General features: G+C 33.8%; 1 non-coding gene across 1 annotated transcript; it reads left to right on the plus strand.

Annotated features, from left to right (window-relative positions):
* The first annotated feature begins 208 nt into the window (after positions 1 to 208).
* On the plus strand, positions 209 to 279 carry TRNAG-GCC (transfer RNA glycine (anticodon GCC)). Its single transcript has one exon. It is a non-coding gene; the product is annotated as a tRNA-Gly (tRNA).
* Positions 280 to 6,784: the final 6,505 nt, after the last annotated feature.

Raw genomic sequence — 6,784 nt, forward strand, 5'->3', positions numbered from 1 at the left:
GCCGGTCACATCGGCTTTATACAGATCCAACATACCGTCATAGCTCGAGATTTGGCCAAGGGCCTCTTTATGTTCAGCCCCCGTACCAGATCGGTAATGTCCCGCCCGCCTATCCGCCCGCCCGGCCGCCGCAAGTGTTGACCTGAGTTCGTTAACTTGCTCCACCGCCACCCGAAGCTGCTCTTTAAGAGCATCCCGCTCGGCAACAACACCAGTGGTCTAGTGGTAGAATAGTACCTTGCCACGGTACAGACCCGGGTTCGATTCCCGGCTGGTGCATTCACATGCTTTGTAGGGATAGCTCAGTTGGGAGAGCGTCAGACTGAAGATCTGAAATCAAACCTCAAAGAACACGTGTAAAATATCGAGTGTAATCAGAACTTGTATTAAACCACCACTATTATCCCTGGCCCCACGGTGGGCGCCAAACTATTTAACCGTAAAATGGAAAACAATTGAATTTGTATGCGGTGCTAAGGATATGTGGTTTAATTCAACACGAGATTAGATTACACGATAAACGAATAAGTAAAATGAAATATATAGATCTGACCAAAATGAATAATGACCGGCCTCAGTACCGAGAACCGAGTCGAATCATATGATCGGATGTTTGAACAGTGAGTAACAAAGAGAACTTTAGAAAAGATGAATGAACTCAGATGATTGTATTTCCTTGCTTAGTACATGATCTCCCTTTTATGTGCCAAAAAAAAAAAAAAAAAAAAAGATTTCGAATGAATGGGGTCTCCCTCTTTATAATTGGGAGTCACACCCTAGTACAATTCTAAGTAAGGAAAGGAATCTGTTGACAACTGTTGCCGGGATTGGTGCCGAAATATCCGGCTGAGGGCGGATATTCCGATCTTCTCCTCATGGTGGTTAACCGCCTCTTCATCCTGCCTTAATGTCTCGTTCCAGATTGAGCTTCGTGCCCGATCCCCGATAAATCAGTCTTATCCTAGTCGAGCATGACGAACATAACGTTTACATCGGGAAACCGAGTACATCCATATCCTCGGTTTTACCCGTATACAACTTTTAAATTAAATTTTTTGTCAAGTCAAATTATATGTGATAAACAAAGTGAATTGGAGAGAGCAAGAATATATATAATTGTTACGCAACGTAATTTTACTAGTAAATTCTGTTAGTTACAAGTACAACCAAGTGGTACCATTGATTAAAGTTCGAAGAAGGATCATTCATACCACAGTTGCACAAGGTGTCTATGTCAATGTATCCCCACACGCCTAACACCGAGGAAATTTCCTACTATAAGAATTCAGAGAAGATTTTAAAAATCAAATTATGTGAATTTTAATATCTGATTATTGGAGACATTTCTGCAAAAAATATTTTAATTTGTTCAAGTCCACAGTTTTGTAAGATTTTTGTATTGGGACGGCATATTAGGTACCATTCAAAAACCATCTTGATTTAACAAAACATTTATTTCTAGGACAGATTCCTTCCACCAAAAGTGCTGTTTTTACTCATTTATTAAACGTGCAATTAACTTTCAGTTCACTTAAATATAAATAACAGAATGATGAGTGAAAACGTAATGACCATTTAAAGACAAAACACATAACTTCAATGACCATTAATTTTCAACCTTTTCTTTAATACGATTACATTTTTCCACTTGCTTAATGCAGTGGAAAAATTGAACTCGTCAACCTTCAGAAAGGATGTAAAAGGGACCATCATGAAGTTTTAACGAAGATCAAAAAGAAATATAATACTATCCAAACAGTAGTACAAATAACAATTCAGAGCCCAATTCTCGGTTTTAACTTTTAGGAAAACTTCCAAAAATTGGAGTGACCATTGTGAGACCAATTTTTTTTTTCCTTCAATTAACTTAGGGGTCGGTGGGTTGATTGTAGTGGCTAATTATATTTCAATATAAAATAATATAATATTTACTTAGTCGCATTACAATATAAATATATAATAATCGCAACTTACAACATAACTAGTGTAGCTTTTAGCGGGCTATACCAAGTAATACTCGTATTATATATGTTAGGCGGGAAGCTATATATTAAATTATACGAGATATGATATGGATTAAGAATACGTAAATTAACAATACAAAGATTAAAATATTGAAAATGGTAAATAACACTTTTGATCCCTCAATTTGTGGTAAATTTTTATTGGTAAATTTTTATTTTTAATCCTTGTGATATTTGACTAAATATATTTAACCTTCAATTACTTGAAATGTGTCTTTTGATCATTTTTCTTGTGAACAATCACAAATTTTCAGAATTATTAAAACGTTCCACCATTAGGTTACCCAAGTGTTAGGTAAGTTAACATTATTGCTCCATATTTGAGGATAATTTACTTATAAATAGTCCAAATATAACATATTTCTTGTATAAGGAGACCAAAATAACCTATTTCAATTAATTGAACGTTATATGTGCTGAGTAATAGTATATCACAAAAGACCAACTAAGAATTTATCAATAACTAAGGGACTAAAAGTGCTATTATCCCTATTTTAATGTACTATAATATTTTATTAATCACCTTATTAATAATCTCAATATTGTAGTCCTTGCATAATAATCTGTGGACCACAGACACCAGCCCTTATTAAAATGATTGTACATATGTTTACACCAGAGGCGAAGCTTCAAGTGGGGATTGATCCTTGAACCTCTAGGTAAATAACATAGTTTTCAATCAAGTGTGCCACCAAGCCTTTGGTAGCATGTGTTCCAAAAGGTAATATTAGTTATATTTTAAGAATTATACACATAATATACTAAGTTTAGTCGGATGATCATGTGTTCACGTGACTCTTTTTTACCCCTAAATTCGCCATTAGTTTACACTAAACAGTCAAATTTTGTGTATGTACAGAAGCAGAGAAGAAGATGGGGGGTGACGTGGGTTCTTAAATTTTTAATCCATTTCAGTTTGTCATTATTAGCTATCAATAATAGTGCTTGATTAAAATAATGGGTTATAATTGAGATCATCATGGACTAAATGTGTATATCACTAATTCCAGAGAAAGAGAATATCCTTTTCCATATAATGGCCAACGGACTGATAAATGGAACTGCCTTATTTTAATTCTGCAATAGACTTTTCAACTGAAAAAAGAAGAAGATTAAAATGATGGCTGAGCTGACAGAAGAAACAAATAGGTAAGTGAAGGTCACTATCAAATTGGTGACCGCTTATATAAGATAAATAATAAAAATAAATGAGAAATAATAATACGTATCAAGTTGGGACAAAACAGTGAAAAGCACATACAACGTTTCCACGTGTAGAATAGTACCAATAATTCATAGGCAATGAGCTGTAACAGTGTACAATCTGTGGGTGGTCATGTTCTCACTTTTAAAAAATCTTATACATTATTTATAGGATTTTCACGAGGATTTAGGTAAAGAAGATAAAATAAGTGGAATATTCGTATCTTCTGCTCCTATACTTTTAATTGAACAAAAATAAATAACATAGATACATGAGAAGATCAAATAGGAAAGAAAGAATGGGCTAAAGTTTTTTCGTTTTTGGTGGAGAAAAAACCTTTACAGATCAAGAGAGAAAAAATATTGCTGAAATTATCAGGAAGTTTGCTACACGTACAATTATCATAAGAAAAACGTTGAAGAACAGAACGTGTACGATCAATACAGCCAAATTCTATACACGGAGTTGTATAAGGTGCAACTAAGAAGTGTATATAAAAAATTAAAAAATTAAAACAAAAGTTGTACATAGAAATTTTATGCTACTTTACATGAGATTTAGATTTAGATAACAATTTTTACCCCTATTCAGCACAAATCTTAATTAGTCGAACTAATTACCTTCAAATACGGGATGATTAGATTGAATAAAAGACAAAATCTAGAGCAATATAATTTTTTTTTCTATTTTTTTTTTTTTTCATTTATGCAGATTATATAAAATGTTTAAAACATGAAATAAGAAACAAATGATTGTTATGACAATAGTGAGGTGATAGACATCAGTCAATAACCTTCACTGGCTCGACGGGGAAAAGCATATGAGCGAACCAATGTAATTATTGTAACTAGATTAATTCTTTAACGAATAAATAGTTATTTATGTCAATAAATAAAAAAAATAGGTAATAAACATCATCTTCAAATCCAAAGTCTAAATTCAAATACATAACCAGTCATATATCTAAGTCACTGCTGGTTACGTCCTGTGTAAAAAGATAAAATTTAGAAAATTGAAAGAAAACATAATCTGGGCATAATATGGTTCAAACCGACTGAATCGAACCGAAGTTAATTTCGGTTTCGGTTTATTCGGCCCTGTTCGGTTTACATTTATAAGATTTTAACAATTCGGTTCGGTTTTCGGTTTATGCAAAATTTAATTCGATTAAACCGAAAAATCGAATTTTAACAAGCCACTTTTTTCTTGAAATATATATTATATATTCCTTTTAGATTTTTAATAAATTTCCTCAACAATGTATCTTAGAACACCCTGTAGGATATTTTCTTGTGATAATGGGTGTTATCTTAGTAATATTAACATTGCAAATTGTGAATAAAAAACTCTTCTTGGTTGGTGGTAGGAAGATGTGATACAACAAAGTTTGACAAGTAGGAACTACTTATAATCTCCATTCTTCCGTCATATCTCTTGAATTGTAGAAAGATGTTGGGCGATAAACAAGAAATACTAGTAATAGAAGACTTAAGTGAAATGTGGGGAAAAGTTACGCCACCGTATTAATTTGTATTTTGGCTAATGAAGTGATTATTATGCGATCGTCTAACACTTCTACCGTCTCACACCCAAATTCTATTAGGATTTTTACGGAATAATGAAGTATCGGCTTGATGCTTAACTATGTCATCCATATCTAAACCGAAGAAACCGACCGAATAAATCGAACCGAAATTGCAAAAACCGAATTGAACCGAAGTTAATTCAGTTCGGTTTCGGTTTCCATTTTTTATAAATCGAAAACCAAAAAATCGAATTTGTGAAACCGAACCGAACCGACCAAACGCCCAGCCCTAGAAGTCGTCCTGGCCTTATGGGCGGATCTAGAAGTGGGTGAGGGTATTCACCTGAATCCCCTCGACAAAAAATTATACTGTATATATAATGTAATTTTTTAATTTTTTTTATGTATATATAAAGATTTTGAATATCCTAAACATAAGACTAGCTAGAGGTTGACTCAATAGTTAAGGGGGTTTAAAATTTACCTTCAGGTTCACGTTCAAATCCTAAACACTATATTTTTATTTTTCGAATCCCCTTAGTGAAAATTTTAGATCAACCACTGTCTGTCCTCCAGAACTAAAAGGGGGTTTGCTTAAAAGAAATTCAAGGGTACTTTTATATAGTACTCAGTATACATCATTAACCCTTCCCCTAAAAGTTGTTATGAGAGTTTACATACTGAAAATAAAGATCTAGGGCTAAATTGATATGGCATTTTACAAAGTCTTGAGACGTACGAGGTTAAGTCTGATTATGATTGCCAAAATATTGAGCAAGCATGTTGATAATTTCCCCGTAACTATGCTCAATACAGTATCCTTGATTTTCCTAAAAAAATTTGGGATTTTCTGTGAAGTATGAGAACAAAAAATAAACAAAAAAATTTCCTTAGAAGATAAGTAAGTATGTTATGTGTTAACAATTCAATTTGAAAAAGAATGAACGATGTTAGCAGTGTGTGTAAAAGATATAGTTTAGATAATGCGACTGTACAACATATTCTTTTTTTCTATCTTGAATTATAAAAAGTACAAAAGGAAAAATGAGCCTCATTAATTAGCAATGTCTTGATGATATTAGTGAGTTTTCTTTATGGTGGAACGATAAGATCAAAAAGGGAAAATATTACCCTGATTCAACTAATGTGCTAACTTTGAAAGTAATGACTACCCGGCTTAGGCACATTCAGAACAATATGGCTGCCAATCGTTTTTAGTTGTTATTACTTACCACATTTTTCAGGTCTTAGATGATTTTCCCAATGAGATAAAAAACTAAATTTCTTTACAAATTAATTGTTGCTGACAAGAAGTTTTTCAGGACATTTTAAGTAAAATAGGATTGCAGAAAATTGTATAAACAAAATTAAAATAATTTTCTAGGTACATGACATGTACCACAACAAATTTGGGGCCTTGGCCCAAACTGATTTCAAAGAAGCAGCGATCTGCAAAATTCGAATCTCTTTTGGGCCAATAAAGGAGGGAGGCCCAATTCAGGTCTTAAGAGAAAAAATGGGTTCAAGCAGATTCTTTGGCCCAGCTGCTGGCCCAAGCTATTTTGCCAAAACCAACAAGGTATATATAGGGGCAATTCGCAGGAATGCCCTTATTTTGGAGTGGTCTTTAATTTTTGTCCAGCAAATTAGTGGTCTTTAATTTTTGTCTTTCGCCTAATATATATATATATATATTCGCAAGACAGAGTTTTGTAGCTAAGTTAGGCCTATTAGGGCAAAAGTTAGGCCTGAGACAGAATTTTGAATGCAAAACTCTGCCTGCAGGCAGAGTTTTGCAAGGCAAAGTTAGGCCTCAGGCATAGTTTTGCAAGTCATCAGGCATAGTTTGCCTGCAAACTCTCCCTTAAGGCAGAGTTTGCCTTCAGGCATAAGGCAAACTATGTCCGATGGGGCAGAGTTTGCTAGCGAATCTAAACCTCTGCCTAGGTTTACTGTATCTAAACCTCTGCCTTGCGAACTTGCTTTGGAGGAAAACGTATTAGTAGCCTATATGACGTGAGAGCGTTACAA

The sequence above is a fragment of the Lycium ferocissimum genome, chromosome 5 (genome assembly GCF_029784015.1).
Source record: "Lycium ferocissimum isolate CSIRO_LF1 chromosome 5, AGI_CSIRO_Lferr_CH_V1, whole genome shotgun sequence".
Taxonomy (NCBI): Eukaryota; Viridiplantae; Streptophyta; class Magnoliopsida; order Solanales; family Solanaceae; genus Lycium; species Lycium ferocissimum.